Source organism: Globicephala melas, chromosome 3 (assembly GCF_963455315.2).
Source record: "Globicephala melas chromosome 3, mGloMel1.2, whole genome shotgun sequence".
NCBI classification, from domain to species: Eukaryota; Metazoa; Chordata; class Mammalia; order Artiodactyla; family Delphinidae; genus Globicephala; species Globicephala melas.
In genome coordinates, this window is record NC_083316.1 from 115,336,312 (window position 1) to 115,348,410 (window position 12,099).

General features: G+C 46.1%; 1 protein-coding gene across 3 annotated transcripts in view; it reads left to right on the forward strand.

Moving 5' to 3' along the window:
• The window catches only part of CTNNA1 (catenin alpha 1), a 345,218-nt gene that overhangs the window by 156,593 nt on the left and 176,526 nt on the right, over nucleotides 1-12,099 (forward strand). Inside the window, exon 1 of one of the 3 annotated variants that reach the window (XM_030869482.2) lies at nucleotides 9,776-9,886. The exons of the other annotated variants lie outside the window; for them this stretch is intronic. The gene's annotated coding sequence lies outside the window, so the exon portion shown is untranslated. Of the gene's footprint in view, nucleotides 1-9,775; nucleotides 9,887-12,099 lie in introns of those variants that run through there. 3 annotated transcript variants of the gene reach the window in all.

Below are 12,099 nucleotides of genomic sequence, written 5' to 3' on the forward strand. Positions count from 1 at the left end.
GAACATCGTGGTGCATGCATCCTTTTGAATTATGGTTTTCTCCATATATATGCCTAGGAGTGGGATTGCTGGGTCATAAGGTAGCTTTATTTTTAGTTTTTTAAGGAACCTCCATACTGTTCTTAGTGGCTGTAGCAATATACATTCCCACCAACAGTGTAGGAGGGTTCCCTTTTCTCCACACCTTCTCCAGCATTTATTGTTTGTAGATTTTTTGATGATGGTCATTCTGACCTGTGTGAGGTGATACCTCATTGTAGTTTTGATTTGCATTTCTCTAATAATTAGTGATGCTGAGCATCTTTTCATGTGTTTGTTGTCCATCTCTATGTCTTCTTTGGAGAAATGTCTACTTGGGCCTTCTGCCTGTTTTTTCATTGAATTATTTGGTTTTTGTGATATTGAGCTGCATGAGGTATATTTTGGAGATTAATCCCTTGTCAGTTGCTTCATTTGAAAATATTTTCTCCATTCTGAGGGTTGTCTTTTTGTTTTGCTTATGGTTTCCTTTGCTGTGCAACCACACTTCATTCTTAATATAGCAGTCAAGTGACCTTTTAAAAATGCAAATCAGATCACGGTCACCACTTCATTTCTTAATATTACTAGGGGTTTTGCATTGCTCTTAAAGGACAACCCAAAGTCCTTACTATCACCTACAAGGTCCTACATGATTTGGCCCCTGCCTACTCCTCTGACCTTATGTAGTATTATCTTTTCCTCATTTACTACCCCTCACACACTTGTCTTTCTTGTGTTCCTTGAATACACCAGCCTTATTCCCACCCTCAGGCCTTTACACTTGCTATTTCCTCCTGTGGGATATTGTGCCCCATCACAGGGCTCATTTTGGTCTTTCAGGTCTCAGCTCAAAGCTCACCTTTTCAGTGAGGCCTCTCCTGACCTTTCTACCCAAATAAGCATGCCTCCTTCCGGTCACTCTTAGCACTTACCCCTACCTGAAATCACATTGTTCATTTAACTGTTACCTACTTATTGTCTTTCTCCTTCTCTAGAATGTAAATTTCATGAGGGCTGCCCACTACGGTATCTCCAGGGTCTAGTACAATGCATGTCACATAGTAGGTCCTCCAAAATATTTGTTGATTGAGCAAAAAAATGGATGAATGAATGAATATGGTAATAGCCTTCTGTGATGGAGGGGCAACACCTGCCAAACTTACAGGCAGGTAGAAGAGTGAGTTACTGTGACTAAAGAAATAAAGAAGCTGGACTGGTAAGAACTGATGGAGGGAGACAGACAGGATGGAATGTAGGTTTGCCAGACTCCACTGTGAGCTCATAGAGTCTGGGAATCTCAGGGTCTACTAGACTGCCTGACTCTAGTCAACTCAGAATCAAATTCACTCTGGGCAAACCAAAGACAAAGGCTGCCCCAGCTTCCACTTTAAGTTTTCCTGTATTCAGAATGCCCATATGGGGACACACAGGGGCATGTAAAGATTCTTGGCAGATGTATCTCCCTGCTCTGTTCAAATAGGTTTGCTTTTTCTCAAAGTTTCTTGGAATTTAGAAAAATTGTTAAGCAACGAAAGCAATGAATGGAGACAAATGACTCATTCACTATTACATCTGAAATCTAAAGTATATTAATTTAATTGAGCTTACATTACAATGCAACAATTCTTATTTTGATAGCACTTTTCATGCTCTTATAAAAATCTAAAAATGAAAAAAAAAAAATCTAAAAATGCCAGACATAAAAGGAATTTTTAGAATGGTGAATACAAAGAACCAGGTTTCCATAATAAAGCCTACTGATACTTTAAAGAGAAAAATAAAGCACAAACAACCCTCTTCTATCTACCTCCCTTTTTTCTTTTTTTAAAAAAATATTTATTTATTTTGGCTGCGTTGGGTCTCTGTTGCTGAGCGCGGGCTTCCTCTAGTTGCTGTGAGCAGGGGCTACCCTTTGTTGCGGTGCGCAGGCTTCTCATTGCGGTGGCTTATCTTATTGCAGAGCACGGGCTCTAGGTGCGTGGGCTTCAGTAGTTGTGGCATGTGGGCTCAGTAGTTGTGGCTCACAGGCTCTAGAGCACAGGCTCAGTAGTTGTGGTGCACGGGCCTAGTTGCATATGGGATCCTAACGGACCAGGGCTCAAACCCATGTCCCCTGCATTGGCAGGCAGATTCTTAACCACTGCACCACCAGGGAAGTCCCTCCCTCCCTTTTTAAAAGACTTCTTTTTAGATACGACTGTGCTTGGTTGTCACAGTCTTTAACTTTTATCTTTTCAGGTTCTCTTTCTTTACTGTTATCAACAAAAATACGAGCATGAAATGGGGGGAGTGTTTTTGTGTACTCATCTTTGATCATATCAGAGAGGAAAGAATCGTGAACACCCACTGCTGACTGATTTTAAAAACTAAATCTTGATTTCAGTTTCTGCAGGGAAGGTGAATAACATGAATAAAGAGAACCTTACACATGTTTCTTAAGCATCAAGGGCCTAAGTTTGGTTCTTTTATTTAAATCTTAACTCACCAAATAAAGCCAACAGCATCCTCTATTAGAAGAGCCCTGGAAAGGATACAAGTGAGCCCCTGTCCTGGTACACCCCACACCCAAAAGAAGCTCCCAACCAGCCTCACTTATCACACTGTTTGAAGCTGTGTAAAAAGACAAAATGTAACAGTATAACAACCAGGGATTTAAATTACCTCCATCATAGTATAGCCTTAAAATGAAAACTATTCTGACAGTAGCTTGTCAACAAAGAATTTTTAAAAGCCATTGACATGGGACTTCCCTGGTGGCACAGTGGTTAAGAATCCACTTGCCAATGCAGGAGACACGGGTTCAAGCCCTAGGTCCGGGAAGATCCCACATAGCGTGAAGCAACTAAGCCCATGAGCCACAACTACTCAGCCTGTGCTCTAGAGGCCGCAGGCCACAACTACTGAGCCTGTGCTCCTATAGCCCATGTTCCACAACCTACAACAAAGAGTAGCCCTGCTCGCCACAACCAGAGAAGGCCCACACGCAGCAACGAAGACCCAATGCAGCCTAAATAAATAAATAAATAAGTAAATTTATCAAAAAAAAAAAATTAAAAAGAAAAAAAAAGCCGTTGACATTTCAGAGGCTAAGTGGGGCAAGGTTAAGAGCCTGGTTCTGGATTCTGGTAGATCTGGGTCCCAGCACTGCCATATTCCCAGTGTGACCCAAGCTTCTGTTTCTCACTTAGAGAATGAGAAATACAATAATCCTAACTTCTTTAGGATTATTGAGAGGTTTGGATGACATGTGAAGCTCTTACCACAGAAACTGGCATGTACTAAAGACTTAGTAAATACAAGCTATTATTATTTTCAGTCACTGAGTATTAAAATAATTATAATTGTGTGAACAAATGAATTAATGAATGAGTTTTAAGTATACTTGACTTCACTTTGTTTTCTGTCCAACCTTAGACAAGTTATCAGTGATTCTCAACTCTGGCTGCACAGTAGAATCACCCAGGGAGATTTTTAAAAATGATTAGTCCCGGGCTTCCCTGGTGGCGCAGTGGTTGAGAGTCCACCTGCCAATGCAGGGGACGTGGGTTCGTGCCCCGGTCCGGGAAGATCCCACATGCCGCGGACCGGCTGGGCCTGTGAGCCATGGCCGCTGAGCCTGCGTGTCCGGAGCCTGTGCTCCGCAACGGGAGAGGCTGCAACAGTGAGAGGCCCGCGTACCGAAAAAAAAAAAAAATGCTTAGTCCCTGCCTAAGAACAACTGAATCTGAGCCCGCGAGGTGGTGCCTGGGTATCATATTTTTAAAAAGCTCTTCAGGTGATTCTAAGGTGCAGACAGGGTTGTGACTTACTGTGCTACACAGAAATGAGGAAAATACCCTGGTGTTAGTTAAGCTAACAGACAAAACTGCCAGGATGGCAGGGCTTTACTGCTTTCCCCCAGCCATCTGAAAGGGAACGGAAAGGCAACCAGTGCCACTAGGCATCCAATTGCCTTTGACCCTGATGTGGTCCCACACTTAGGGTTTTATTTATTTATTTTGGGCTGCATTGGGTCTTCGTTGCTGTGCGCGGGCTTTCTCTAGTCATGGCGAGTGGGGGCTACTCTTTGTTGCGGTGCGCAGGCTTCTCTTCCTTGCGGAGCACAGGCTCTAGGCACGCAAGCTTCCGTAGTTGCAGCACGCATACTCAGTAGTTGTGGCTCACGGGCTCTAGAGTGCAGGCTCAGTAGTTGTGGTGCACGGGCTTAGTTGCTCCGCGGCATCTGAGATCTTCCCCGACCCGTGTCCCCTGCATTGGCAGGTGGATTCTTAACCCACTGCACCACCAGGGAAGCCCACCACACCTAGGTTTGACCTTTAGTTTTTTCTGACTCCTGTCCCAGTCTGATCCCCTTTGTTGGCTTTCCCAGGCTAATCCAAGAGTCCCTTCGGTCTCTTCTATGGGTCTTATTGGGGGAGGGTGGCTCATCATTTCATGGCAACAAGAGGTAAATGTTTTCCAAACTTTCATTTCAAAGCTACCAAGTCTGTTCTCATCTTCATTATTTTCGGATCTTTACTCATTTTGGTTCTTCCTTCCTCAAATGAGATAATAAACAGGAACGTGCTGTGTAAACTGTAAAGCTATTTACCAGCACATGAAGATAAATAATAATGAAGTCCTCATAATGTAAAGAGTCTCTAAAATGATCTCTGATGGTTCATCTTTATTGACATTTTGACATTATTTTATGTTACTTTTCAGAATACTCTGGGAAGTCTTGCTGATTGACTTTTTTGGACTGTTTTCTCCTTAACTTTTTTTTTTTTTTTTTTTGCGGTACACCGGCCTCTCATTGTTGTGGCCTCTCCCGTTGCAGAGCACAGGGTCCGGACGCGCAGGCTCAGTGGCCATGTCTCACGGGCCCAGCCGCTCCGCGGCATGTGGGATCTTCCTGGACCGGGGCACAAACCTGTGTCCCCTGCATCGGCAGGCGGACTCTCAACCACTGCGCCACCAAGGGAGCCCTCCTTAACATTCTTGATGCACCTTAATCCTCATGATTATGTACACTATGTTCAGCAACCTGAAGTTGAAACCTGAAGTTTATCCAAATATCATCAATTGACATTAGTGACCAAGTCCTTGGCTTCAATGACACTTGGATTTCCTCCTATATCTATGGCCACTCATTCTTTCTCCAAATATTTTTAAGTGCCTTTTTTTTTTTTTTGGCTGAGCCACGCGTCATTTGGGATCTTAGTTCCCCGACCACGGATTGAACCTGTACCCCCTGCATTGGGAGCATGGAGTCTTAACCACTGGACCATCAGGGAAGTCCCTTAAAGTGCATTTTATCTTCCAGGCACTGTGCTACATTTTTTTTTTAATTTTTGGCTGTGTTGGGTCTTCGTTGCTGCGCACAGGCTTTCTCTAGTTGCGGCGAGTAGGGGCTACTCTTGGTTGCAGTGCGTGGGCTTCTTATTGCAGTGGCTTCTCTTGTTGCGGAGCACGGGCTCTAGGCATGTGGGCTTCAGTAGTTATGGCACACAGGCTCAGTAGTTGTGGCTCGTGGACTCTAGAATGCAGGCTCAGTAGTTGTGGTGCACGGGCTTAGTTGCTCCGCGGCATGTGGGATCTTCCCGGGCTAGGGCTCGAACCCGTGTCTCCTGCTTTGGCAGGCTAATTCTTAACCACTGCGCCACCAGGGAAGTTCAGCACTGTGCTACATTATCAGAGCAGAGAAGTAAAAAAGTCAGACAAGATTCCTGTCCTCATGGAGTATATAGTCTAATAGAGGAGACAGAAAATAAACCATTAGACAAGACAATTCTAGAGAGGGATGAGTGCTATAAAGAATAGAAATGCAGTATCGTGGGTGGAGAGTGACTGGGGTGTGGGAGATGTGGTCAGGAAAGGTCTCTCCGACCAGGTGATGGAAACACTGAATGTGTTAGGTGGTGACAAGTGCTAAGAAGTACAGCAGGGTAAAGAAATAAAATGGAGAGGGGCGGGAAGGGAAGTGGGTGCTAGTGTTATTTTACAAAGGGTAATTAGGGAAAGACTCTTGGATAGGGTGATATTTGAGCAGAGATCTGAACAAAGCCATGGAGTGAGCTAAGGAGCTATGGGGGAGAAGACCATTCCAAGTAGAGGAAACTCGAAACACAAAGGCTCTGAGGAAGGAAAGTGCTTCCTTGTGTTATGGGAATGTCTGGGACTCCAGTGTGAGTTGGAGTGAAAGGATGGAGGGGAAAAGCCAAAGATGGGTCTGAGGTTGTTGGGTAAGACTACCACTCTTTTATTTAGAGTAAGATGGGAAGAACTGGAGGGTTTTGAACAGATGATAGGTTTGAAATGGCTCAGATGCTATGAGAAAAGAGCTTTAAAATGAATATGTATTCATTGTTAAAACGTAAATGGGATATTATATGCATTGCTTTACAATCTGCTTTTTTCCAAAGTGAATTTTATTTATTTAAAATGTTTTTTAAAGTCTTTATTGAATTTGTTACAATATTGCTTCTGTTTTATGTTTTAGTGTTTTGGCTCTGAGACATGTGGGATCTTAGCTCCCCAGCCAGGGATCTAACCCGCACCCCCTGAATTGGAAGGCGAAGTCTTAAACACTGGACTGCCAGGGAAGTCACCCAAAGTGAATTTAAAAAACCCCGAAATATTATCATCTTTTTCTCTTTATGTCTGAAATCCTTTGTGGTGCCCATTCCCTCACAATCAAGTCTGAAGCCTTACAAAGCCTTCTCCAGTCTGGCCTCTCCCTACTTTACAGCTCTCAAATCACGGGACTTCTTTTCCTGTAGTGGGACTTGGGGCTTTCAAACTTGCTTGTCCCCTTGTCTAGAAATACTCTTTCCTTCCCTCCCTATCCACCTTGTCAATGGCTTTTCTATAGACTCCATGTATTCCTTCTTTCATTCATTTAACAAATATTTATTGAGGGATCTATGTCCCTCAGGTCCTCTTCTAGAAATATATTCTAGGTACCAAGGACATAGCCCTGAACAAAACAGACAAAAATTCTATCCCTCATGGGGCTTAAATTCTAGTGAGAGGAAGACAGGAGAAAACAATAATTTAAAAAATATATGTGTAGATATATACTGTACAACTTTATATGTCAGATGGCGATCCACCCTAAGGAGAAAAATAAAGCAAAGAAGGAAGGATGGGATGCTGAGGGAAGGGAATGCAATTTTAGATAGGGTGGCCAGGAGGAAGCCTCACCAAGAAAGTGACAGCTGAGCAAAAGACCTGGGGGAGGTGAGGGAGTGAGTTAGGCAGCTATTTGGAGGAGAACATTCCAGGCAGAAAGCAAAGGCCCTAAGCCGAGAGCCTGTCTCTAAGTGTTCCAGAAATTGTAGAGGCCAGTGTGTCAGGTTTGTGGTGGGGCAGGTGAGCTCTGGAGGCCCTCATAGGCCCTCTGGAGGTCATTAGGGACCTTGATGAAAGCAGTTTTGGTGGAGAGGTGAGTGTGAAACTCTGGCAGGAGTGGGTCACAGCATAAAGGTCACTGAACCCCAGACTAGGTTAATTTCCCCCTAAATCTACTTGTATCTCTTCCCTATCTTCACATTTGACCTTCTTTTTTTATAGTTTACCTGTTTTAATACCTGTCTCTTCCATTATATTTTAAATTTTGTGAGAACAGGGATCTCAGTTTTATTATCTCAATTTTAAAGTCAGTTTTATTCACTAGTGCTTCTCCAGCACATAGCAAGTACTTAGGACATAGTGAATGCTCAAGTTGCCCCTAGTAAGTTTTTCATGCTTTCTCAGGGGTCAGGAACTGACTCCCCATAACTTACAGGGCACACTGCAAGTCTCTCATATTCTTCTTCTGTCACCCAATCCTTCTTTTTCTCAAACAAATACACTCTTTCATCTTTAGGGCCTCAGTCCGTTTGGGCTGCTATAACAAAATACCACAGAATGAGTAGCTTATAAATGTCAGAAATTTATTTCTCACAGTTCTAGAGGCTGGAAAGTCCAAGATCAAGGCACCAGCATGATCATGTTCTAGTGAGAGGTCTCTTCCTGGTTCATAGAGCCTTCTTGCTCTGTCCTCACATGGCAGAAGGGGCAAGGGATACCTCTGGGGCCTCCTCTTTAAGGGCACAGATCCCATTCATGGGGGCTCTGCCCTCATGACCTAATCACCTCCCAAAGGCCCCATCTCCTAATACCATCACCTAGGGCATTAGGTTTTCAACATATAAATTTTGGGGGACACAAACATTCAGTCTATAGCAGGGCCCCACGCTTAGAAAGGTCCCATGCTTGGTTTAATGCTCCAATGTTGCTGTCTTGAAATTGTTAGTAATTTTTGAACACGGGGCCTTGCAAACTAAGTAAATGGTACTTGAGTGAAGTGATGAATATACTAAGTTATGGAGCATAATCCTTTAACTCTGTCTTTTGTTAGTTCAAATATTTATTGACTGAATATTATGTTCTAAGGTAGCTAAGTGTAGTGGGGGGAAGCCATAGCCACCCCAGGCAGGGGATACCATAGGAGCAAAGGCTCTGAAGCTAGAAACAGAATGGGGTGTGGTTGAAAGAGAATGGCCTCATTAAGGTATGTCTTTTGAAGGTTATTCTCTCCCTTCATGGTCCTATTTCCTTTTGTCAGCAACTCTTAACTAGCACAAATCCATAGTGCTTTGAATTACAGTGGGCACGTTCACCCATAGACATTAACTGGGCGCTGCCTAGGGGATAAGCCTTGTGCTGGGTGCTGTAGGGGATATAGCTCCTGTCTTGCAGGAGTTTGCATTTCCTGGGAAAGGGAGATATAAGTAGTAAAGGGTAAACATGTTGAAGGCAAGTCTCCCTAGCACCCTGTTCAGTGCTCAGCACCAAACAAGCAGTGGATACTGTCTTGCATTATTTTAGATTTATAGATCAATACTGAAATCAACCTCGTTCATCATCCCATGATGAAGATAAAATGTCATTAGGGTTTTCTATACCAGGATGATAGTGAATATGTATCTGGTTTGTTTTTTGTTTTGTAGTTTTTGGGGGGAACATTCATCAGGAAGATAAGGAAGAGTGGGAATAAAATTCCGTAAATGGCCAGAAGGATAGGAATAGACGCCAGGTTCTTCAAATTTGTGTGTATGTATGTGTATGTGTGTGTGTGTGTGTGTGTGTGTGGGCAATCTCAGGAGGGGACACTGATGTGAGAAGCCTCTTGTCCTCCATCAGGAGAGCTCTCGGTTTCCCCATCTGTCAAGTGACAGATGAGTTAGGTGACTTCTAGAAGGGCTTCCATCGCACATTATGAGTTCCCTAGAGTCGGATTCTACTTCCACTTCGCCTCAAGCTGTGAGGCCTCAGTTTCTCCTTCTGTAAAACCAGTGGGTGGACCTAGAGCACTTTTCCGGAAGCCTGTTACTCCGAACACCTGTGGCACTCTTCAGCGCCTCACCCGGTCCCTGGGGCACCAGCGGGGGGTGGGGCTTGAGCAGGCCGCGCCCGGAGACTCACCTGTGCGCGGAGCGGTGACTCACCTGCCCTCCCCCGCTCGCGGGCTGTTCCAGGAGTCAGCGCTCCTCCTTCCTCTAGGAGGGGGGGGGGTCACTCCCATCCCTAGATCACTAGGGGCCTGGAATTAAGTAACTCAGGGGTGAGGGGCGGAGAGCAAGAGGTCCTGTTGGGGGTCCAGGCCTGGCACCGCCAGGCTCTTTGGTCGAGGGCTCTCTCCAAATCGAGGACCGGGAAAGCTGGGCTGCAGCGGGAGGCGCCGGGAAGAGCGCGCCGGAGGGAGGTGCTGGGAAGGGCGGGCGGGGCCGGGGGCGCCGGGCGGCCCATTTCCTCCTCGGAGCCGGACAGGCGGAGACAAAGCGGCGGCAGTCGGCTTCGGGCTTCGGGAATCTTCCTGCACTCGCCGAGCTCGCCGCAGGTAATTGTCTTCGTGCGGGTGCGGGCTCCCCAGCCGGGCCGAGGGGCTTCTCGGGTGGGCGGGCCGGGCGCGGTTACCTCCACGACCCCGCCCGGAATCGGGCTCCGGGCGGGCGCTGGTGCGGCCTCCGGCCCTCTTCTCCGGCGGCGCCCCGGGCCTGGGCCCTGGCCGGGCGGGGCCGGCGTTTCCTGGCGCTCGGGAAGTTGAGGGGCCGCGGCGGCTGGAGCAGAGCGAGCCGCCGGCCCCGCGCCGCCGCGGCGCTTCCTCACTTGAAAGTTTCTCCCGGTTTCTAAACTTTGTTCAAGTGGGCTTGGTGCGCGCGCCAGGCCCGCGCTGGGCCCCCTCGGCTGCCTTCCTTGTAGGGAAGAGTCGGCGCGTTGTTCCAGGTGCGGGCGGGTCCTGGAGTTGAGTTTTCCATTGAAGTACGTGTGGTTTGTGGTTTCTGTGGTCGCACCCCCGGCACCGAAACTTCCTGGTCGGGTGGACAGGACATTTGCTGGGCCCGCAGCCCCGCATTCCCGGCCCGAGCGTATGTGAAAGTTTTTAGTGGCCCTTTTCTCTGACACAGTCTGGCTGGGAAGGGCAGCCACGCCCGTGTGGACTTCTGGCGTGCACCGTGTTAACCTTTGTTGTGAAATTACTCAGACTTCTTGTGCTGGTTAATTGGACGCACTTAACACTGATTAGTACTAGTTTTCACGAATGTCCTTGGAACGTTTTTGTTGTTGACTTTTAAAGGAGTGTGCGTGTGCGAAGCGCTTGTTGGAAAAAATGTTGACTGAATGCCTAACCTTGGCTTGGCAGGAATGGCTTCCCAATAATGCAGGCGGCAGTTGGCTCAGATCCAGGACTGACAACCTCTTATGTACTCGCGCGTCTATGTAACATTTTTTTGGTGTGTTTGTTTTGTACAAAACTTAGGATAATTTAGAAAAGAGTAAGATATGTTAAGTCTCCAACTAAATTAAGGGCATTTCATGTTTATGATGAAGGAAATGATTACACCACTGTATTGTTGCAACAGGAAAGGCATTTCGATGAGAGGATATTTTGTGTAGCAGTGATTCTTAAAGACTGTACAGCTGTATGTTACTTCGGGAAAGTATGAATTTATAAATCAAATTAAGATGTGTTATTTTATTTTACAAGAGGGAGGGGTTGAGAAATTATCCATAGCCTCTGCGCAGTTATTTACCCTTTTTGACTTTTACCAAGTTAAAAAATAATTTATCCACTTTCTTAAGGGACCACAGTTGATTAAGAAATGGTCTCTGCCCCCAAGAGCTCACAGTTGTAATAAGGAGGAGAGACACACACCCCAGGTGTAGTACGAGGCCGATGGCGTTCAGTACCATAACACTACTGTTGAGAAACTTGTGCATGGGTCAGTCTTACATAATAATAATGATAAAAACTGGTGGAGATGTGGAGTGGGGGCTAATGCTTCCAGGAGGGGACGGCATTTGAACTGGATGAAACAGGAGTAGGGTTTGGTTGGGAGGAAGCATAAAAGGGCGAAGGAGTTTGTGGAATTGTGATGTAAATCTCTCCTGGTTTTCCTTATAGTTTTGGCTCTTGTTTCTCAGTCTTTTTGTTGTTCAGTACACTCATATCCAGGATTCTGTCCAGCATATCTCAGTGTTTCACACCATTGATGTGGTATCACCCTCCTTCCATCAGTAACATTCCTATGGTGACTTAAGAGATCAGGGGTGCCCTCTCCCTCCAAGTTGAGAAGCAGTTCTCTGTGCAGTCTCCCTGCCATCAAACTTATGCTAAAGTCCGATACTTGTGCTAAAGTGGAAGTTCTATTTTGAGTACAGCTGTTTCACCTCATCCACATGGTCACTTGTGCACTGGAGAGCTGCTTGGGTGCCCCCAGGGGCATCTCAAACTCAAGAGGACCGGGCTTCCCTGGTGGCGCAATGGTTAAGAATCCACCTGCCAGTGCAGGGGACACGGGTTTTGAGCCCTGATCCGGGAAGATTCCACATGCTGCGGAGCTGCTAAGCCCGTGCGCCGCAACTACTGAGCCCACGTGCCACAACTACTGAAGGCTGTGTGCCTAGAGCCTGTGCTCCGCAACAAGAGAAGCCACTGCAATGAGAAGCCGGCACACCGCAATGAGCCGCAATTAGAGAAAGCTCACACGCAGCAAGGAAGACCCAACGCAGACAAAAAGAAAACAAAAACAAAACCAAAAAAACTCAAGA